Here is a 23904-nt window from a genome sequence, read left to right on the forward strand (position 1 = left end):
AAAAAATCTGTACTATAAAATATAGTGAAGTATAAGTTAGTTAATCTTTTATCATTGATTTGTGAAGAAGTTAAAGACTTGTATAATTATATTTGGGAATATAATATTTTGTGCATGATCTTTTAACCTTTGACTTTTTGCTTATTTCTCACTGCAAAGGGGAAGGCAGATTTTATGAAGGATTTTGGTAGCCAATCTATTTTGTAAGACGAAAATCCACTGTGGAGGTAGGAAAGTATAAATCTGTTTGATTCATGTTTGTAAATAAACTGTCTCTGTCTGGGAATGTGCCTCTCACTTCCCCTCATTCATTTTCTGGTTCCCATCTCCCTTTCTCTCCATATCCCAGGTCCCTAGCCACAATGGGAAATTGTGCGCAAATCTTCGCCCCCTAGAGTCCTCCAGCTCCCTTTCAATTACTGAGAAGGGCTCAGCGGCCTCCTTTATGGCATTCATTTTGTGTCTGGATACAGTATGTGCTGCTCATACTGGAAACCTGCCTTGAACTGGCTAGAATATTAATAAAAATGAGGCAGACCCTGCAACAATCTGAGGACTTTCAATACACATTAAGGGTGTATCACAGTGCATATGAATTTGTATTTGAACAAGTTCAACCAGAGAAGTATTGATACCACTGAAGGCAAGTTTTCACACTAACTCTGACATTACAAGCAAAGCTAATAATTTCATGATTGAGTTTGTTATGCTCAGTTTACTTCAATATCATAGGAATTAATTAAAAATTTTTTTTTCAAAATAAATTGATTTGGTTCTAAATGGTCACATACGTGTGGATAAATTAGATTTTCCTATTCAATTAGAGTTATTTTCATCTTCTCCAACAAAACCTCTGGTGGGTGGCTATATTTTGCTGGCAGGATCCACTAATGGTTCCTTTGGGGCATTTAAAATGCACTGTAAGTGTTTTAGTATTGCTTTTTCTTGTGATCTTTCTTTTTTAACCCCCCATTTTTAAAAATCTCATATTTTCCAACAGATCCCTTATTTAAACATCTAGAAGATACTGATATCAGCACGACATTCCCATGATTTCAGAGGTTGGAAATGTAAATATGATTTACAGTAGGCATACATGTATTGCTCAGCCCTGTCCACTTAGCACCAGCATTTTGTCATTAGAGAGAGAGGTTGGTGACATTTTGTGTCTTGTTTGGAATGTTCCTCCCAGATACTTCAGATTGAGAGCTCCATCTTCTCACATAGACTTTCTACCCAGACTAGCTATTTGTTACTGTTTTTCTTTCATAAGAGTAGAGTTTTCCAGTTGCTACTTGACATGCAGTGGTTTAATACATGGACTGTGGAGGCAAATATGAGAATCCAGATGGCTCCTGTTAGGCCAGACATTAAAAAGTTTTGTAAACACATAAAACAATGCCATACTTCTCACTCATTTGTGTTTGGAAAATTTAGTAATTTTTTTCCCCCATAGGATATAGCTTAAGGTAACATGTAATAACTAAGTACATTATTAACTATTGAGTTAGCCAGAAATTTTGTTTAAGATGTTATGGAAAAACCCAAATAATTTTTAGCTAATCCAATATGTTTAAAACTTCTCAGTTTTAATTTCTAATACAGTAAACATCAATAAAGTTCATATGAACAACAGTTATTTGGAGTCCTCAGTAGTTTTTATAAATATAAGACAATTATGAGACCGAAAGAGCTGAGAAATGCTGTCATATAGCATCATTCCTGGGCAAGCCCTGTATATGGTGCTAGGCTACAGTCAGCCAAAACCAACATACGGTTCTGCACACACACCATGTTTCTCTTACCTAGTACTCTTCTCTACACTTGCCCTTGCCCTTCCTTGTCTTCCTTTGCCAGTCTGCTCCAGGAAGAGTGTCCTAACTCCTCCCTACTTGGGATTTTTAGAGGTCTCTCCTCTGGCCCCATATTGCACTCAACACATAGCAGATGATGGCCAGTTAGTGGGTCTGACTTCCTCACAAGACTGTGGGATCCTTGATGCGTCATGTCAGCATCAATTTTATAACTTCAGTGCCTGACACAGTGCCTCTCATGGTATAATAACTCAATAAATCTTTGCTGAACAAATGTTTTTATGTTGTCACAATTAAAACAGTGTTATTTTCAATGACCCACCCTTATGGCAGAAAGTGAAGAACTAAAGAGCCTCTTGATGAAAGTGAAAGAGGAGAGTGAAAAAGTTGGCTTAAAGCTCAACATTCAGAAAACTAAAATCATGGCATCTGGTCCCATCACTTCATGGGAAATAGATGGGGAAACAGTGGAAACAGTGGCAAACTTTATTTTTCTGGGCTCCAAAATCACTGCAGATGGTAATTGCAGCCATGAAATTAAAAGACGTTTACTCCTTGGAAGGAAAGTTATGACCAACCTAGACAGCATATTCAAAAGCAGAGACATTACTTTGTCAACAAAGGTCCATCTAGTCAAGGCTATGGTTTTTCCAGTGGTCATGTATGGATGTGAGAGTTGGACTATAAAGAAAGCTGAGCCCAGAAGAATTGATGCTTTTGAACTGTGGTGTTGGAGAAGACTCTTGGGAGTCCCTTGGACTGCAAGGAGATCCAACCAGTCCATCCTAAAGGAGATCAGTCCTGGGTGTTCATTGGAAGGACTGATGATGAAGCTGAAACTCCAATACTTTGGCCACCTGCTGCAAAGAGCTGACTCATTGGAAAAGACCCTGATGCTGGGAAAGATTGAGGGCATGAGGAGAAGGGGATGACAGAGGATGAGATGGTTGGATGGCATCACCGACTCAATGGACATGAGTTTGGGTGGACTCCAGGAGTTGGTGATGGACAGGGAGGCCTGGCGTGCTGCGGTACATGGGGTCGCAAAGAGTCGGACAGGACTGAGCAAATGAACTGAACTGAACTGAACTGACTGAAAATTATGCCTGGTGCCATTATATATATTTATTTACTCTTTTTTTGTTTGTTTGTTTATTTACTCAAGACAAAAATTTATTTTTGTTCTCCGCGCCTCCCCTCCCGCCCCCCCCCCCCCCCCCCCCCCCAATGTTTCTCTTTCTACTAATTCATTCAAGACATCCGGTCAACAAATGAAATCCTGGTGCCTACAGAATATATTTTAATTTCAATGCAACAGCCAGCAGAGGGCGCTCTTGAAAGTAGATGGCATTAGCCATCCATACAGCAGCTTGTTTCACCTGGAATTTAAAAAGAGATTTCCTAACAGCTGATAAAAGGTAATGACTACCCACCCCAGTATTCTTCCCTGGAAAATTACATAGACAGAGGAGCCTGGAGCACTACAGTCCAAGGGGTTGCAAAGAGACATGACTAAGCAACTAAGAACTTTCTCCACAATGAAAGGTAAGGGGCTGCCCCAAATGGCTTATCAGGCAAAGAATCCGCCTACAATGCAGGAGACACAGAGGATGCAGGTTTGATCCCTGGGTGTGGAAAATTCCCCTGGAAATGGCTACCCACTCCAGTATTCTTGCCTGAAAAAGCCCATTGGCAGAGGAGCCTGGCGGGCTACAGTCCAAAGTGTCGCGAAGAGTCGAATATGACTGAGCGACTAAGCGCATATAATAGGTAAATAAAAGGGCATGCTGTATTTAATCACAGAATAAGGTAAACTGAGCGTTTTTAAAATAGAGAGACTTTAAAATCCTCAAAAGTACCTAGAGGGGCTTCCCAGGCTCAGTGGGAAGTGGCAAAAAGTCCACCTGCCTAGCGGGCTACAGTCCACGGGGCACAAAGAGTCGGACACGACTGAGCACCCCACACATACCTAGAGTAAATGACTGCATTTTCTTTCGTGTGTGTATGTGTTAACTTTTATTTTTTTACATTCTCTTTTTTTTAATTTATTTATTTTAATTGGAGGCTAATTACTTTACAATATTGTATTGGTTTTGCCATTGATCAGCATGAATCCGCCAGAGGTGTACACGTGTTCCCCATCCTGAATCCCCCTCCCACCTCCCTCCCCATGACTGCATTTTCAAAGCAAGGCAAAACTAAAACTCACACTGATTCTTTGTTAAAGCAGTCTCTGCCCACCAAAGTGTTTTGTCTTTTTTAAAAAAACATGTTTTTATTCAAGGTAGATATTTGCCATCCATTTGGGAAAAGGCTGACAGAAAAACAGCGTTCTTCATTTTTGTACCACTTAGTATAGCAGGAAATACAGGACCTTCATCTTTTGTTGTGCTTGCTGGCCAAACCCAGCAGCCAGTGCTGGATGAATCCTTAGTTGGGAAGAAACTACCTTTGAAAACAATAGGTAAGGCAGAGCTAGGTAGCCTTTAAAAGCTAAAGCACGTTTTCAATTCAAACAACATTCAACAGTGACATTTTCATATTGCTATACTTTAAAAAACAGATATGTTCCATGGGCCTCCCTGGTGGCTCAGTGGGTTAAAAAAAAAAAATCAGTCTGCCAATGCAGGAGACAAGAGTTTCATTCCTGAGTGGGGAAGATCCCCTGGAGAAGGAAATGGCAACCTACTCCAGTATTCTTGCCTGGAAAGGCACATGGACAGAGGAGCCTGGCAGTCTGCAGTCTATCGGGCTGCAAAGAGTTGGACACGATGGAGCAACTGAAGGCGCAAACACAGACACACACACACACGCACAATATGTCCATGGTTAAGGGAAAAAGCTTGTCACCCAGCTCACGATAGAACCGAAGAAACAGCCTGTGCTAGAATTAAGGAAGGAAACCACAATTCCAGTACTAGCTCTACTAGAAATTTCTCAGTGAATTTAGGTAACTCTTCATTGGTGCTTTGGTTTCCCCATTTAAAATTTATATTTACCTAAACTTTCTTGCTGCCTGAAAATACTTGAAACAGCTGATAATGTAAAAATATAATGAAATAGTGATATAGAAATAGGCACTTATAGCCAAAGAAAAGAACAAAAATATGCCAACTAGAAAATTCAGTTGTGGTTAACTTCTGGTTTGGCTCTGAGTCCCCTGGCAGTTAAGGAAAAGAGTAGAAAACGTGATTAGTGATTTGGTGTTTCTATCAGTGTTTCTGAGGCATTCCAGTTTCTTAGGGTTGGTGTTTCCCTAACTGAATTAAAAAAAAAAAAATCCCTCCTTGCAACTTAATGAAAAAAATCCTTAATTATTTTAAAGCAAATACAATAGGAACTCATACATAACTATTTAGTCAATTTTTATGAAAACTGAGGACATTATTTTAAACCTCAGTGTATCCATATGTTTCACTCAATCAAAGTAATAGTGCTTACCCTACTGCCCACCTCAAAGGACTATTCAAAGCTAAAGAAGAATATTTTTTTTGAAAGTTATGAGTTTGTTAACCTGAAATAAGTAGGCAACCAAATATTTCTCCAGCAAAAAATGAGTTTATTTGAGATCAGCAGAGAATTGCAATTCCTAGCCTCAGCCAAGATGATCCACATGCAAGTCCCAGCATGGCAGGGAAAGGAGAATGTTTTTACAGAGAGGAAAAGGAAATTGGGAGGACTATGCAGTAAATACCCTGGAGAAGGGAAAGGCTATCCACTCCAATATTCTGGCCTGAAGAATTTCATGGACTGTATGGTTCATGGAGTCACAAAGAGTCAGAGACAAGTGAGCAACTTTGACTTTCATATGGTAAACAAAGAGCTGGTAGCTTTTCGTTGGTTGAATCGTTGTGGGGAAGGGAAGAGTCTATTTTCTTGTTGTCCTGTGCTCAGTTGTGTTCAACTCTTTGTAGCCCACCAGGCTCGTCTGTCAAGCTCTTTCAGATCCTAGAAGACGATGCTATGAAAGTGCTGCACTCAATATGCCAGCAAATTTGGAAAACTCAGCAGTGGCCACAGGACTGGAAAAAGTTTTCATTCCAATCCCAAAGAAAGGCAATGCCAAAGAATGCTCAAACTACCGCAAAATTGCACTCATCTCACAAGCTAGTAAAGAAATGCTCAAAATTTTCCAAGCCAGGCTTCAACAATATGTGAACTGTGAACTTCCAGATGTTCCAGCTGGATTTAGAAAAGGCAGAGGAACCAGAGATCAAATTGCCAACATCCACTGGATCATCGAAAAAACAAGAGTTCCAGAAAAATATCTACTTCTGCTTCACTGACTATGCCAAAGCCTTTGACGGTGTGGATCACAACAAACTTTGGAAAATTCTTAAAGAGATGAGGATACTAGACCACCTGACTTGCCTTTTGAGAAATCTGTATGCAAGTCAAGAAGCAACAGTTAGAACTGGACATGGAAAAACATACTGGTTCCAAATCGGGAAAGGAGTACGTCAAGGATATATATTGTCACCCTGCTTATTTAACTTATATGCAGAGTACATCATGAGAAACGCTGGGCTGGATGAAGCACAAACTGGAATCAAGATTGCTGGGAGAAATAGCAATAACCTCAGATATGCAGATGATACCACCCTTATGGCAGAAAGTGAAGAGGAGCTAAAAAGCCTCTTGAGGAGAGTGAAAAAGTTGGCTTAAAGCTCAACATTCAGAAAACTAAGATCATGGCATCTGGTCCCATCACTTCATGGGAAATAGATGGGGAAACAGTGACAGATTTTATTTTGGGGGGCTCCAAAATAACTGCAGATGGTGATTGCAGCCATGAAATTAAAAGACGCTTACTCCTTGGAAGGAAAGTTATGACCAACCTAGACAGCAGTAGGTAAAGAACTCATCTGCCAATGCAGAAGCCAAAGCTAAAGTTCTATGTAGGCATTCAAGCTGCTCTAATTAATCTTCCATCTACAAACTATTTTCTGTTTTGCCTGAAGTACCAGTTCAGTTTCAGTTCAGTCACTTAGTCATGTCCAACTGTTTGCAACCCCATGAACCACAGCACGCCAGGCCTCCCTGTCCATCACCAACTCCCGGAGTTCACCCAAACCCATGTCTGTTGAGTCGGTAATGCCATCCAACCATCTCATCCTCTGTCATCCCCTTCTCCTCATGCCCTCAATCTTTCCCAGCATCAGGGTCTTTTCCAATGAGTCAGCTCTTTGCAGCAGGTGGCCAAAGTATTGGAGTTTCAGCTTCAACATCAGTCCTTCCAATGAACACTCAGGACTGATCTCCTTTAGGATGGACTGGTTGGATCTCCTTGCAGTCCAAGGGACTCTCAAGAGTCTTCCCCAGCACCACAGTTCAAAAGCATCAATTCTTCTGGGCTCAGCTTTCTTTATAGTCCAACTCTCACATCCATACGTGACTACTGGAAAAACCATAGCCTTGACTAGATGGTCCTTTGTTGACAAAGTAATATCTCTGCTTTTTAATATGCTGTTTAGGTTGGTCATAACTTTCCTTCCAAGGAGTAAGCGTCTTTTAATTTCATGGCTGCAGTCACCATCTACAGTGATTTTGGAGCCCAGAAAAATAAAGTCAACCATTGTTGCCACTGTTTCCCCATCTATTTCCCATGAAGTGATGGGACCAGATGCCATGATTTTAGTTTTCTGAATGTTGAGCTTTAAGCCAACTTTTTCACTCTCTTCTTTCACTTTCATCAAGAGGCTCTTTAGTTCTTTACTTTCTGCCCTAAGGGTGCTGTCATCTGCATATCTGAGGTTATTGATATTTCTCCCAGCAATCTTGATTTCAGTTTGTTCTTCCTCCAGACCAGCATTTCTCATCATGTACTCTTCATATAAGTTAAATAAGCAGGGTGACAATATACAGCCTTGACATACTCCTTTCCCAATTTGGAACCAGTGTGTTGTTCCATGTCCAGTTCTAACTGTTGCTTCCTGACCTGCATACAGGTTTCTCAAGAGGCAGGTCAGGTGGTCTGTTAGTCCCATCTCTTTCAGAATTTTCCACAGTTTCTTGTGATCCACACAGTCAAAAGCTTTGGCATAGTCAATAAGGCAGAAATAGATGTTTTTCTGGAATTCTCTTGCTTTTTCCATGATCCAGTGGATGTTGGCAATTTGACCTCTGGTTCCTCTGCCTTTTCTAAAACCAGCTTGAATGTCTGGAAGTTCACAATTCATGTATTGCTGAAGCCTGCCTTGGAAAATTTTGAGCTAAAGTACCAAGTGCCCAATAATTATTTTTTGGAACAATACTATATAAATCCTGAGGGAAGCACTAATAATAATAGATATGATGTATTGAATGCTTACATATGTGATAAGCATATTGCAATATTTTCCCCTAACAGTCTATAGTATCTTGCCTACATAATAGGTAACTAGTCCCAACCCATCATGATTTTTTTTTTCCAGTTTCCAAATTGGCGTGACCTAAAAGTTCTGTAAAGAAGGGGAAACACTTTGTTGTCCATCAATGGAGATGTGTCCTATTTCCTCTTTGGCTTACCTTGCCAAATCTGGTACATCAGACACCCAGTGAAGATTCAGGATTTACCAAGTCAAAGTACATTATGGAGGAACATGGAGCATACTAAATATTAACATCATGATCTGGTTTGATTTTTAAGACTTTATCAAATGTTTTGGATACACTTAACTGATTTTAAAAGAACACTTAACATACCTTAAAAAATACTACATTCAAGCTACTCTAATTTATCTTCCATGTACGAACTATTTTCTGTTTTACCTAAAGTACCAAGTACCCAGAGATTACTTTTTGGAACAATGCTATATAAATCCTGAGGGAAACACTGATAATAATAGATATGATGTATTGAATGCTTATATATGTGATAAGCATATTGCAATATTTTTCCCTAACAGTCTGCAGTATGTTATGCTTTGGAGATGAGGGAATTGAGAGGTTAATTAGCTTATCCAAGATCACATAGCTGGAAAGTGGCTGAGATAAGGGATTTGAATCCAGGTCAGTTTAACTCCAAAGTTTGTGCTCTGTGCTCTTTTATCACATCACTCCAACCCAAAGAAAGTAAGTTTCTGATCCTGACTTTAAAGTCCTAAAAGCTGCATTGATTGTTTTGGGCAGTGGAAGGATATTCTATTAAAAAACTAGTGATTAATTTTGTGTGTCAAGTTAACTGGACCAGGAAGTCCAGATATTTGGTCCAACATTATTCTGAGTGTTTGTAAGGTGTTTGGGGATGAGATTAACATCTGACTTGGTAGACTGAGTAAAGTAGATTGCCTTCCCTAACGTGGGTGAAAGTGAAAGTGAAAGTCGGTTAGTCATGTTTGACTCTTTGCCACCCCATGGACTATACAGTCCATGGAATTCTCCAGGCCAGAATACTGGAGTAGATAGCCTTTCCCTTCTCCAGGGGATCTTCCCAACTCAGGGATAGAACCCAGGTCTCCCACATTACAGGTGGATTCTTTACCAGCTGAGCTACCAGGGAAGCCCCCAATGTGGGTAGGCTTCATCTGAACAACTAAGGCTTCACTAGAGCCAAAAGGCTGACTGACTGCCTGTAAATAGAAAGAGATTTCCTTCTGCCTGACTGTCTTTGAGCTGGGACATTGGTCTTCTCTGCTTTTGAACCCGGACTTGGACTGGAACTTACTCCATTTGCTTTCCTGGTTCTCAGGCCTTTGAAATTGAACTAGAATTATACCACCAACTCTCCTGTTTGTCGATTGTAGACTACAGATCACGGGAGGCTCAGCATCTGTCATGAGCCAGTTCCTTATTATAAATATCTGAAAATACTTGTTTATATATATAAACATATATGTGTATACATATATTACCCTCACATATTATAAATATCTGAATATATACATGTATATACATATATATATAATATTCAGTTACCCTTGAACAATTTGAATTATGCAGATCCACTTATAAATATGTGGACTTTTTTCAATAAATATAGTGCCTGCATTTTCATTTTACAGATCTTGATATTAACAAAGCATGGGGAAAAGTTTGTGTTCCATTAAAGATCACAATATGCAGAATCAGCAGAACTAGGGTTTTAGTCCTGATTTTATTTGAACTGTTTCAGCTTCCTGTCCTTGGGTGAGTCATTAATCAATTCTTTGTTTTTGAGGAAGAGATAGCAGTACACAGATTTTTGACTATAGGGGATCAGAGGGTGGGGGTTGGCATTCCTTATTCTCTCACTTGTGCAGGGGTCAACTACATATATTTGTTTGTGTGGGTATATGTATGTTTGAATATATATCTCCTATTTCTTATTGCTTTTCTTTCTTGGGAGGACTCAGACTAATACATAACTCTTCTCATCAAGTGTTCTAAGGTCAGCCAATCTGTTATTTATTTCATCTGGTATTCAGCTGTTGTTTATGTTTCACCTGGTTCACCTCCAAGCCTCTGATGCACTCATCTCTGATAACATTCTGGAAATTTCCACTGTACTTCCCTGATGGCAAAATTCAAACCCACTTACCTTTGATGTTACTGAGAATTTCAGAAGATAAAAATGACTTATCATCCAAAAAGAACTAAAGCCTTTTATCTTTTAAAGTTTTAAACATAAAATTTATTTTTTAAAAGGTCAAGTTCTTTGGTGCAAAGTAGAAAGTGATTTTATATTGTAGTTTGCATACTTAGTTCAACACTCTTAATAGATAAAATATATTGTATAAATTATCTCAAGTCATATGAAACTCATCTTTAGGTCAGAAAAGGGGACATTAAAAGATTGAAGTGCATAAAAATCAAAATGGATAATTCACCCAATTTCTAAGACCACATTTTGCATTAGATAGTATAATCAACTATGCCACACCTAAGAGGGTTTTCCCACCAGTCTCCCTAACTATATGGAGGAGTCTGTGAAGCAAAGCAGTTGAATAGGATGCTACTGTGGGCAGGAGCATTGTGACCCACCTGGGGAAAGGTTGTCTGCCTACTTGCCACCAATGAGCTCTGGCTTGGCTTTCTGACCCATTTTGACATTCAGGGGATTTTCTGTGACTGCCTTATCTCTGTGGCCTGTAGGAGTAATTATGCCCCCAAAGAGGAGCAAATTAGTTTCCAGTATATTAATGAGATCAGACCCAAGGACAACTGAGCAAGAATCCTGTTTTAAAAAACTCAAAAAATTCTTCATGAATGAAATGCAAGTAGAATCTGCAAGTCATGGGCTGCATTCAAATATCCCAACCAAGGAAAGTATTACTGTGTGTTCTGATATATGCCCCCAAGCTCATTTCATAAATCTATATTAAAAACGTGTATCTGTTTAGCTGTTATATCATTAACTCATTCATTTATTCAATACACACCCATTAAGCATCTTTCATTTTTAACCATTATGCTGGGTACTATAAGAGATTTCAAGATAAATAATAGAAGTATGGGGGAAGACGATTGCCCCAAATAATTGAAATGCAAACAGCTTTATAAGTACAAGTAAGAGGGAGAACAAACAGTTATCAGGATTCAAAACAGGCTAAAGTTTAAACAGCGTACTACATAAATAAATTAGAAAATACTTTACAAAGGATGAAGAATATGATTTTAGTGTTGAAGTTGGCAGGAAAAGGGCCCTATGAGTACATGTGTATAAGTGGAAAAGTTCACTGACCAGCACAGTTTGATTGATGAAAACAGCATGGGTGATTGGAATAGGGTGACAGACCCAACTCATATCAATGGAGAAACCAGAGAAGCATATAGAAATTAAAGATTAAACTTAACCAGAAAGAAATTTCCCTGTGCATACCATGGCCAGTGTGACATGGTGGAGCAAGTATTGCCAGGTCTGTGAGTCAGAAAACCTTAGCTCTGCTCTGGTCTCTCCTTGTCTTCTGGGGGCTTGTTTCACCAATTTGGGTCTCAGTGTCGATATGTCTGACAAAGGAGTACTGCTCTGCCTACTTCAGAGCCTTTGTGAGGATTAGACAATGCAGACGATTACTGATGTCCTGCGTCGACTGGAAGATCAGTTGGTTAGCACCATGCCATTCATTTTTTGAGAGTTTAGAACACTAATTCATTTTTAATGTAAAACCATCCCTCCTTAAACAATGTGACTCTTTGATGTAGAGCAAAACCAATTTAATCATATATCATAATAATGATGATAAAATTTATTTATTTATAACCCTCTTGATATGGATACTATTATCATCCCTTGTTGTTGTTGCTGTTCAGTCGCTCAATCTGACTCTTTGTGACCCTGTGGACTGCAGCACACCAGGCTTCCCTGTCCTTCACTATCTGAGTTTACTCAAACTCATGTCCACTGGGGCTTCCTCAGTTGGCAAAGAATCTGCCTGCCAATACAGGAGGCACAAGAGATGTGGATTTGATCCCTGGGTTGGGAAGATTCCCTGGAAAAGGAAATGGCAACCCACTCCAATATTCTTGCCTGGAAAATTCCATGGACAGAGGAGCCTGGCCGGCTACAGTCCATTGAGTCAGTGATGCCATCCGACCATCTCATCCTCTGTCACCTCCTTCTCTTCTTGCCCTCATTCTTTCCTAGCATCAGGGTCTTTTCCAGTGAGTCAGCTCTCTGCATCAAATGGCCAAAGTATTGGAGTTTCAGCTTCAGCATCAGTCCTTCCAGTGAATATTGAGGGTTGATTTCCTTGAAGATTGACTGGATTGCTCTCCTTGCTCTCCAAGGGACTCTCAAGAGTCTTCTCCAGCACCATAGTTCGAAAGCATCAGTCCTTTAGCGCTCAGCTTTCTTTATAGTCCAACTCTCACATCCATTCATGGCTAATGGAAAAAGCATAGCTTTGACTATACAGACTCTTGTTGGCAAGTGATGTATTTGCTTTTTAATATTCTGTCGAGGTTGGTCATAACTTTTCTTCCAAGGAACAAGCATCTTTTAATTTCATGGCCTCTGTCACTGTCTGCAGTGAATTTGGAGCCCAAGAAAATGAAATCTGTCACTGTTTCCACCTTTTCCCCATCTATTTGCCATGAAGTGATGGGACCAGATGCCATGACCTTAGTTGTTTGAATGTTGAGTTTAAGCCAGCTTTTTCACTCTCCTCTTTCACCTTCATCAAGAGGCTCTTTAGTTTCTCTTCACTTTCTGCCATTAGGGTGGTATCATCTGCATATATGAGGTTGTTGATATTTCTCCCAGCAATCTAAATTCTAGTTTGTGCTTCATCCAGTCTGGCATTTCACCTGATGTACTCTGCATATAAGTTAAATAAGCAGGGTGACAATATATAGTCTTATATTCCTTTCCCAATTTTGAACGAGCCAGTCATTCTATGTCCAGTTCTAACTGTTGCTTCTTGACCTGCATACAGGTTTCTCAGAAGGCAGGTCAGGTGGTCTGGTATTCCCATCTCTTTAAGAATTTTCTATAGTTTGTTGTGATCCACACAATCAAAGGCTTTAGTGTAGTCAATGAAGCAGAAGTAGATATTTTCCTGAAACTCTCTTGCTTTTTCTATGTTGGCACTGTTGGCAATTTGATCTCTGGCTCCTCTGCCTTTTCTAAATCCAGCTTGAAAATATGGAAGTTATTGGCTCATGTACTGTTGAAAACGCTCTTGGAGAATTTTGAGCATTACTTTGATAGCGTGTGAGATGAGTGCAATTGGGCGGTAGTTTGAACATTCTTTGGCATTGCCTTTCTTTAGCATTGGAACAAAAGCACCTTTTCCAGTCCTGTGGCCACTGATGAGTTTTCCCAATTTGCTGGTATGTTGAGTACAGCACTTTAATAAAACCATCTTTTAGGATTTGAAATAGCTCATCACCTCTACTAACTTTGTTTGTAATAATGTTTCCTAAGGCCACTTGACTTCGCACTCCAGGATGTCTGGCTCCAGCTGAGTGACCACACCATTTTAGTTATCCAGGTCATTAAGACCTTTTTTGTACAGTTCTTCTGTGTATTCTTGCCACCTCTTCTTAATCTTTTCTGCTTCTGTTAGGTCCTTGCTGTTTCTGTCCTTTATTGTGCCCATCTTTGCATGAAATGTTTCCTTGGTATCTCCAATTTTCTTGAAGAGATCTCTAGTTTTTCCCATTCTATTATCATCCCTTGTTCAGAGGAAACTGAAAATTAAAGGGAGTAAACCACTTTCCTACTAGAAATGGACTATAAAAAGGCATAGTTGAGTTTATAAACTCAACCAGTCAGTCATGAGTCCATAGCAGGCCACACTGCTTTCATGTAAAGCAAGAAAGACATAAGCTTGCATATGATTTTAAAGAAAAATCATATTCCTTTAGTGTCTGTTGTCCAAAAAAGTATTAGCCCAAAGTGACTTAATAGTCAGTTATCTCCTTTATTTAAAAAAAACAACAACACAAAAGGAACCATCTTTAATGTTAATATTATAACTCACTGAATTGAAATTAAATGAGATACTACTTTAGTTAACATTTTAGCAGATACTTTAAGTTATTTGCATATATTTTTCCAATTATAAATTGAGATGCTCACATAGAAAATTGAGAGAATATTGAAAAGCATGAAGAGGACCATAAAAATAACATACAATGCCAGTATTAACATTTTTTTTTTTTTTGGCTGTGTGATACATCTTGTGAGATTTTAGTACCCTGACCTGGGATTGAGCTTGTACTCTCTCCCCAGCAAAAACAGTGGAAAATCCTAACCATTGGACAGCCAGGGAATTAATTCCCTAACATTTTGTTAAATGTCATTTCAGTTTTTTAATTTAAGGATAATATTTTTAGGTTTTCTGTCCCTAGTGAAATATAGCTATTTTGTTATTTGAAAATGTTTGCATCTGAAGGCATAGGTTTCTCAGCAACACAATTTTCACTCACTGCTAGCTTTTTCCTTTAATATATATAATTATATGTATATGCAAAATATGACATGTATAATAACATATATATTACATGCATGCTAAATCGCTTCAGTTGTGTCCTACTCTTTGCGATCCTATGGACTGTAACCTGCCAGGTTCCTCTGTCCATGGGATTCTCCAGGCAAGAATACTGGAGTGGGTTGCTGAAGTATGTCTAACTTACATACAAAGTGTACACATCTTGAGAGTTCAACTCAGTTAATTGTTACATACACCCATGTAACCACCACCATGTCAAAATATAAAACATTCCAGGAGGCTCACTGTGTCACCTCCCTGTCAATACTGCCCCCCAACTCAGGGTAACTATTGTTCTCATCTCTCAAACAACCTTCCAAGCTTGGCTTAAATGACTTGATCAACCAATCAAAATTTTTATAGTTTGTCTCTTATCGATTGTGGGATATTTTATATATATATATATATATATCCCACAGTGCAAGAATGTAGGTGACAAAATGAAATTGCAATTCTTGCAAAATGTGCAGAATTCTATGACTTGATAAAAGTGATGTTAGAGAACTGTTTCAGTCTCATGTATATTTATGTATCAAAAGACTAGATAGGGCTTCTCTGGTGACTCAGTGGTAAAGAATCCACCTGCCAACACAGGAGACATGGGTTTGACCCCCGGTCCAGGAAGATTCCACATGCCACTGAACAACTAAGCCTGTGAGCCACAACTATTGAGCCTGTGCTCTAGAGCCCAGGAGCCCCAGCTACTGAGCCCTTGAGCTGCAATTAATGAAGCCCACACCCTAGAACCCATGCTCCACAGCAAGAGAAGCCGCCTCAATGGGAAGCCCACACCACAGCTAAAGAGTAGCCCCTGCTCAACGCAGCTAGAGAAAAGCCCTTTCAGCAACAAAGACCTAACATGCCAAAAATAAATAAATATGTATTTTTAAAAGGCTAGGTAAAAATGGGGCTTTCCCAGTGGCTCAGATGGTAAAGAATCTGCCTGAAATGCAGGAGACCTGGGTTCAGTCCCTGGATTGGGCAGATCCTCTGAAGAAGGGAATGGCAACCCACTCCAGTATTCTTGCCTGGAGAATCCCATGGACAGAGGAGCCTGGCAGGCTATAGTCCAGGGGGTCATAAAGAGTCAAACACGACTTTGGCTGTGTGTACTAATAGGTAAAAACTGAAGAGTAAAATAAGAGAAAATGGATAAGGATGATGACACAATAAATGATTCCAAAAGGTACTGTCTTAAATACCAAAGAGTTTTAAAAATCTCTTTGGAAGATTGATTAAAACCATTGGTTTTTTAAAAAATCTTGATTTTTAAATTATTTTGGAATAATGATCCCCTTTGATAGTGTTGCACAGAGTAACATGAACTAAAGGATATTGCATTGTGCCATTCTACAATTTTGTCCAAGAAAATATGTCCTCTCTCTCTAAGCCACATCAGCCCCCTAACATTCTTTGGACTAACAATTAGCACGTTGTTGCAAATAATCATATACTCTGTTGACTTTAAGGTAATTATTTTTATTATATACTTTGAAATTTGCTCCTTATTATAAGAGGATTAACTCAGCTTGATCTTTTGCTGCTACCTTTTATCTTTAGATGAGGAGTGTTTCTTGTAACTCTGGTCTCTGTGAAGAAGTTTAGAGGAGATATAATTTATTTACAGTGCTGTAACTGGAATGAACAACTTTAGACTTAGGAAAGTGCAGTATCCTTTTCTCTTTACAGCTGTCTCCAAGGATGAAAAGAGGTGGAGGAAGTTACAAGTTTATTGACCATGTCTAACCTTTCATGCAAAGATGGGCTCGATAAAGGACAGAAATGGTATGGACCTAACAGAAGCAGAAGATATTAAGAAGAGGTGGCAAGAATACACAGAAGAACTATACAAAAAAGATCTTCATGACCCAGATAATCATGATGATGTGATCACTAATCTAGAGCCAGACATCTTGGAAAGTGAAGTCAAGTGGGCCTTAGAAAGCATCACTACGAACAAAGCTAGTTGAGGTGATGGCATTCCAGTTGAGCTGTTTCAAATCCTGAAAGATGATGCTGTGAAAGTGCTACACTCAATATGCCAGCAAATTTGGAAAACACAGCAGTGGCCACAGGACTGGAAAAGGTCAGTTTTCATTCCAATCCCAAAGAAAGGCAATGCAAAAAAATGCTCAAACTACTGCACAATTGCACTCAACTCACATGCTAGTAAAGTAATGCTCAAAATTCTCCAAGCCAGGCTTCAGCAATACATGAACCGTGAACTCCCTGATATTCAAGCTGGATTTAGAAAAGGCAGAGGAACCAGAGATCAAATTGCCAACATCTGCTGGATCATGGAAAAAGCAATAGAGTTCCAGAAAAACATCTATTTCTGCTTTATTGACTATGCCAAAGCCTTTGACTGTGTGGATCACAAGAAACTGTGGAAAATTCTGAAAGAGACAGGAATACCAGACCATCTGACCTGCCTCTTGAGAAATCTGTATGCAGGTCAGGAGCAACAGTTAGAACTGGACATGGAACAACAGACTGGTTCCAAATAGGAAAAGGAGTACATCAAGGCTGTATATTGTCACCCTACTTATTTAACTTATATGCAGAGTACGTCATGAGAAATGCTTGACTGGAAGAAACACAAGCTAGAATCAAGACTGCTGGGAGAAATATCAATAACCTCAGATATGCAGATGACACCACCCTTATGGCAGAAAGTGAAGAGGAGCTAAAAAGCCTCTTGATGAAAGTGAAAGAGGAGAGCGAAAAAGTTGGCTTAAAGCTCAACATTCAGAAAACGAAGATCATGGCATCTGGTCCCATCACTTCATGGGAAATAGATGGGGAAACAGTGGAAACAGTGGCTGACTTTATTTTTCTGGGCTCCAAAATCACTGCAGATGGTGACTGCAGCCATGAAATTAAAAGATGCTTACTCCTTGGAAGAAAAGTTATGACCAACCTAGATAGTATATTCAAAAGCAGACACATTACTTTGCCGACTAAGGTCCCGTCTGGTCAAGGCTATGGTTTTTCCTGCGGTCATGTATGGATGTGAGAGTTGGACTGTGAAGAAGGCTGAGTGCCGGAGAATTGATGCTTTTGAAGTGTGGTGTTGGAGAAGACTCTTGAGAGTCCTTTGGACTGCAAGGAGATCCAACCAGTCCATTCTGAAGGAGATCAGCCCTGGGATTTCTTTGGAAGGAATAATACTAAAGCTGAAACTCCAGGACTTTGGCCACCTCATGCGACGAGTTGACTCATTGGAAATGACTCTGATGCTGGGAGGGATTGGGGGCAGGAGAAGGGGACGACAGAGGATGAGATGGCTGGATGGCATCACAGACTCGATGGAAATGAGTCTGAGTGAACTCCAGGAGTTGGTGATGGACAGAGAGGCCTGGCGTGCTGCGATTCATGAGGTCGCAAAGAGTCGGACACGACTGATCGACTGAACTGAACTGAACCTCTAAGTAACACCTCCACTGAATACATGGCCTTCTATTGTGACATTTTTTTGAAGTCTCCCTCCTAGAAGGGTGCACACTATCTCTGCAAGAGGGAGGTATCAAGGTCACATTTCCACTCCCCCCGCCCCACCCCGAGGCTCAAGAAGGTTCTAGCATTTGAATTCTGTATCAGAAAGAAAACCAGCAAAAGGACATCTCAAAGTTCCTGTCCCACCCGGTGTACTATCCTGGGAAGCCGACAGAGGGCATAGATGCTGTGAAAGTCAACCCCGGAGTTGTTTTATTTCAAATAGCTTTGTCAGTTTTACTTTCTATTTCTTAATCTAAGTTCTCAGTTTCCATTCTTGTCAAGGGAAGGCATACACCAGGATTTATAAAGCCTGTTTATCCCTTATTTCTCATAGAACTCTAGGCTCTACAGATCTGTAAGATTTATTCTAATAAGCCTGATCAGTGCACACTTCCTCCCCCTCTGACTATATCTCATAGTGACACAAAAAAGCATCAGGGTCAAATTTGGTGACCCCAAATTGCAGGGCGGGGCAAAATCACAAACCAACAGTTTCACACTTCAGCCTGTGAGAGGAAGCAGCAACTTGAAGTAAAAGCAAACTACCAGAAAATTCTAAATACACATTCTGAGCTCACCTACTTCTAAAACTAGTTTTAAAAAGTTATTATTCCTTTTCCCTTCTCTGTCATGTTTATAAGGATTTTCTCTCCATCCAGGGAAAGATTTTTTTTTTTAAGTTGAAAAGAAATGTGCAGTCTCATAAAATCTTGGACTCAGTTCAAAACTTATCTAAGAACTCCACCCTGTCCTTGGCAAAGTCCAGATTAACTTTCCATCAGTAGCCCGCCAAGCTCCTCTGTCCATGGACTCCTCCAGGCAAGAACACTGGAGTGTGGGTAGCCATTTCTCTTTCCAGGGGATCTTCCCAACCCAGGGATCAAACCAGGGTCTCCTGCTCTGCAGGTGGATTACCATCTGAGTCACCAGGAAGTGGTTAATCAGGCAAGTAGTGTGTTAGCCACCAAGGGAGCAGTTTCTAGATGACTGTACCAGCTTAGCTGAATTTATGGCCCACATGTTCTCTTTACCTGAGGAATAAAGTATAAAGGGAAAATACTGTTCTTATCTAAAAGAACCATAAGATAGACAACCTATTTCTACAGCTTTCAGGATACATACATGTAAACTCTATATATATATATATATATATATATTCATTTACTATATACATGAATATATACCCTATGCAATATCTATCTATATCTTGATAACTAATTGCTAAAGTAATAATATTTATTTACCTCTGGAAAACTCAAAGTATAATTACTGCTCTTATTTTCCTGTCTGCATTGTCTTTGGTGGAGAAGGCAATGGCACCCCACTCCAGTACTCTTGCCTGGAAAATCCCATGGACAAGGGAGCCTGGTAGGCTGCAGTCCATGGGGTCGCTAGAGTCAGACACGACTGAGCGACTTCATTCTCACTTCTCACTTTCATGCATTGGAGAAGGAAATGGCAACCCACTCCAGTGTTCTTGCCTGGAGAATCCCAGGGACGGGGGAGCCTGGTGGGCTGCCGTCCGTGGGGTCACACAGAGTCGGACACGACTGAAGTGACTTAGCAGCACTGTCTTTGGGAGGGAGGGAAGGCAGGACAAAGGGAAGGAAGAAGGGAGGAGAAATCAAAACTGAGATTTCTTAAAGGTCACTCAGGGAATTTGGCTGAGTTTGAACAGACAGGAACACCTGCCTGTTAGACTGACACTTGAGGGGAAACTTCCAACACACAGACTCATAAGTTGATTGCCTTAGGTGACTTAGTGTGGATTTGTCTGGGTTGAATTCTAGAATTTTCAGAATTTTAAGGAGAAACAATAAATTATTTCTTGGTCTCTGCTGTGTTTGTAACAAAATCAGCATGACAATGATGTCCTCAGGGACGTGGGGAGAAAGTTTTCTCGGACTGAAACTCTGCTTCGGTGCACATCAGCATACGCACATTTTATAGCTCAGAACTGTGTTCCCATGATACCTAGATTTGCTGGGCAGAAAAGGGAACCAAACAACCTATCTCTGGCCTCTGGACCCCTGCCCATCTTTCTACCAGGCATCTTTACCTAGGAAAGGCAAAAGTTTTAAGAAAAGTTATTCGGTAGAGATTCCAGTGCTAAAGAAAAATCCACTGGGATATTTTGGACTGAAGCTTACTTTCCTTTCATACTATTGTGTGGCAAGAAGCTCATGAGTGACTGACTGAGAAGCCTTACCAAAGGTGAATGAGAGAGAGGCAGCTGGACCTAGGAAAGGAATTGATTGACTAATTCTTCCCTCATTCTACCCTAGCAAGTGCAAAACAAAAAGAAACAAACAAAACCAAATCCTTTTAACTGAATGCTTTGCCTGTCAAGATTTAGCTCATCCTGGGGCTTCCATGGTGGTCTAGTGGTTAAGAATCTGCCTGCCAATGCAGGGGACATGGGTTTGTTCCCTGGTCAGGGACGCTCCCACATGCTGCAGAGCATCTAAGCCTGTGTGTCACAACTACTGAGCCTGGGTGCTACAGCTACTGCAGCCCACATGCCTAGAGCCAGTGCTCCGCAACAAGAGAAGCCACCACAATGAGACGCCCACACGCCACAGCTAGAGCATAGCATAGCCCCTGCTCACTACAACTAGGGGAAAGCCCAAGCACCATCAAAGACTCAGCATAGTCAATAAAGAAATAAAATTGTTTTAAAAAAGAAAGAAAAGAGGAAAAGACTTAAAAGAGATTTACCGTATCCTGCTTCATGAAAGAAAAAAAAAAGTCATAATAATAAGGGATTGACTCTGCATAGAAGCTGATGTTCTTAAACCCCCAGGGTCTTTCCAAAGAATTCTCATTATTTCAAAGAAAAAAAATGCATTGGAGAAAATAAATATCCATGCTTATATATTTAATTTGTAAAGATGAGGAATGTTTTCCTCTTTTCTTTAGAAAATGGCCCTACTGATTCTTTATAATGTTTTCATCTTATAGTAAACACATTAAAGAGATATATCTCTTATGCTCAGACCTAAATCCTTTTCCCGTATTTTCTCTTTTCTCTCTTCTTCCTTTTTCTGCTCTCCTTTTCTGATCTCTAGTCTCTCTAATTTTCTTTGGTTTTTGAAGATAGAATCAGGAAAAGAAAAGAAGGAAAAAAATTAGGTGTGTATTTACCACACTGCAAGACTTTACAAATGTATTTTTACCAGAGTAAACAAATAAGGAAAGAGATGAACCAAAGTGTACCCAGGTTAGCTGGCAAAATTTGCCTTAAATACTCTCAGTTTAGTCTGAGAAGGATCAGTGTACTATAGATCCATATCCCAGAAGTAAATAAATGCCTGTAGCACTATCTCATAAATTCACTCACACTTCTTTTGAGTTTAAATAAAATAAGGTGCTTTCATGAGATGGCTTTTCCTTGCGTGTGTCTGGGTGTTTGGGTGGAGGAGTGACTGTAGGGATCTGTTTGAATGTGTACTTATTTTTCCAGTTTTTGAGCTGATTTCCTAGAATTGTTTAGCTTTTCACTTTTACTTTCTCTTACCTCAAATGACCTAAAGAGGCCTTTGGTTACTTGGGAAATAAACTTGCAGTTTCTCTTCTGGTAGCCTTTGTTGATTTATATCTGTTCAGTTCCACAGATCTTGATGACTTATGGTTCTGGAGTCAAAAGCTAAATCTGAGGGGTTCTGTCATATAGCAACAGGTTCTAGAGCTCCATCCATTCTGTAAGTTTTCAGCATTAAACTTGGCAGTGGAAAACTATAGCCTGGTTTGGGGAAGACTGGTTCATCTCTTCCCTTTACACCATGTTCTGCATCATGGAATGGTTTCTACAGTGGGGGTAATTGTCATCTCTGTCAATAAAAAGAGTCCCAAAAGTTGTGTTAGTGGCTGAGGAATCAGGCTCCTCCAGGTCTCAAACTTATATCCAACCCTTTTCCCCTTTCTTTTCTTCCTCCGACTTTAGTTTAATACAAAGAATCCAGCTTTTTAAATCTGCAAAGCTCAAGTCTGTCATTCAACCATATTGGATTTATAGTCATAGGAAAATGTTTCTTAGATAAGCTGTATTTCCTCCTTCTCTGCCTCTTAGACAGGCCACACGTGGTAGAAGCTTCTCACTCATATGATTTTACTTAAGTTTCCAGGTCGTAGTCAACATACCCTAACATCCTGATGTCCCATCAAGCCACCTCGCCCCAAAATCAAGGCTTAGTACCAGGTTGTATACTATGATTTTATTAAAAACAAAACAAAACAAAACAAAAACATGGAGAAAATATTTGCAAAAGGTGTATCTGGTAAAAGACTGTTACCCAAATATTGCAAAGAATTCTTAAAACCAACATACAAAAACAAACAACCTGTTTGGGAAACGGACAAAAGATCTGAACAGAAAACTCACCAAAGATACACAGATAGCAAATAAGCATATGAAAAGATGTTTAACAGCACATCATTAGCAAATTGAAAATTTTAAATAACAAAGAGATATCACCACACACTACGACCAAAATCCAAAATACTGAAAGCACCACCTGTTGAGGAGGATGTAGAGCAAGAGGAACTCTCATTCATTGCTAGAGGGAATGCAAAATGCTACAGCCTCTTTGAAAGTCAGCTTGGCAATTCCTTACAAAGCTAAGCATACTCTTACTATGTGATATAGCAGTCCCACTTCTTGTTTATTTACCCAAGTGAATTGAAAATGTATGTCCACAAAAATCCTTTACATGATTGTTCGTAGCAACTTTATTCATAATTGCCAAAAGTTGAAAGCTACCAAGATGTCCTTCAGTAGGTGAATGAATAAGTAAACTGGTACATTCAGACAATGGAATATTATTCAGCTCTAAAAGGAATGAACTATTGAACCATGAAAAGACATAGAGGAAACTTAAATGCATAATACCAAGTGAAAGAAGCCAATCTGAAAAGGCTACATACTGTATGATTCCAAATATCATGACTTTCTGGAAGAAGAGCTCTGGAGACAGTAAAAAGTCCATTCAGTGGTTGCCAGAGGTTGGAGAGGAGGGAGGGGTGAAGAGAAAGAGCACAGAGAATTTTTAGGGCTGTGAAAGTACTTTGGTGCTATAACGGTGGGCACACACCATTACATATTTGTCAAAACCCATATAATGTCCAACATCAAGAGTTACATATACCCTAATGTAAACTATGGACTTTGGGTGATAAGGATGTGTCAGTGTAGGTTAATCAGTTGTAGCAAGTATGCTACTTTGGTGTGGGATATTGATAGTGGTGGAATTTGTGCATGTATGGGAGTAGGGAGTATATGGGAACTCTTTCCACTTTCTTTTTTTTTTTTTTTTTTTTGGTCTTGCCATGTGGCATATGGATCTTAGTTCCCCAATCAGGGTTCAAACCTGTGTCCCCTACATTGGAAATGCAGAGTTTTAACCATTGGACCACCAGGGAAATCCCTCACTCCATTTTTTGCTAGATTTTGTATGGACTCTATAAACGCTTAAAAAAATAAAGTATGTGTTTTAAAAAGGTGACCATTTAGCCAGATGCTTTGCTTTCACCTATCGAGAATTGTCTAAGTCACTTCAGTCCTGTCTGACTCTTTGCGACCCTATGGACTATAGCCCGTTAGGCTCATCTGTCCCTGGGATTCTCCAGGCAAGAATACTGGGTTGCTGAGCCCTTCTCCAGGGGATCTTCCAGACCCAGGGATTAAACCTGGGTCTCTTAGG

Source organism: Budorcas taxicolor, chromosome 1 (assembly GCF_023091745.1).
Source record: "Budorcas taxicolor isolate Tak-1 chromosome 1, Takin1.1, whole genome shotgun sequence".
In the NCBI taxonomy this organism is placed as follows: domain Eukaryota; kingdom Metazoa; phylum Chordata; class Mammalia; order Artiodactyla; family Bovidae; genus Budorcas; species Budorcas taxicolor.